The following is a 667-nucleotide window of genomic DNA, read 5'->3' as shown; positions in this document are numbered from 1 at the left end:
CTGAAGGCCTTCTTCCTCTTCTTCTCCTCTGTCTGCGTTCCCATTGTCGTCTGCTAGTTCCTCTTCTTGCTATGTGTATGCCGGGCTACTACTATATGCTCCGAGAATTCCGTATTAATTATTCGGAATAAAACATGGGAAGAGGGGTCTTGCGTCGCCACAAAAGTGCCACTGCGACACTGCTGATGCAGAGGCACTCAACACTGACATTTTTTGCTCTCTATTTCAAAAATTACAAAATATATATTGGAGTAGAAAAAGCAATGCAGTAAAATGTAAAAAAAAGAGTAATTATTCCCCTTATGTGCCAAAACCTCGCCGTTGTCAGGTAGCATGTAACACCTAAAGGGGGCGCGCTGCTCTGTCGGCCTCTGCCACTTGTGACATCATGTTTTGGACTCAGTCTCATAATGTTCGTCCTTTTGGTACATTACTGCGCACATAGCTTCGTCACTGAAACCTACATCGTGTGGTCGCTTTATCCATACAAATAAACACGTGTGGTCACAACAAATATCTGAACTTGTGTTTCAGTGTTTCCAATATCTTCAGAAACAATAACGCTAAAGAGATCCTCATAGAAGAAATTATACAAAGAGGTGTAGACCACAAATATGCAGCACCATTGACATGAGTTTTTTTGTTTTTTTTTTGTTTTGTTTTTTTT

The sequence above is a fragment of the Ornithodoros turicata genome, chromosome 6, assembly GCF_037126465.1.
Source record: "Ornithodoros turicata isolate Travis chromosome 6, ASM3712646v1, whole genome shotgun sequence".
NCBI classification, from domain to species: domain Eukaryota; kingdom Metazoa; phylum Arthropoda; class Arachnida; order Ixodida; family Argasidae; genus Ornithodoros; species Ornithodoros turicata.
The sequence above is the reverse complement of the archived record's forward strand: the minus strand, read 5'-3'. Positions refer to the sequence as shown.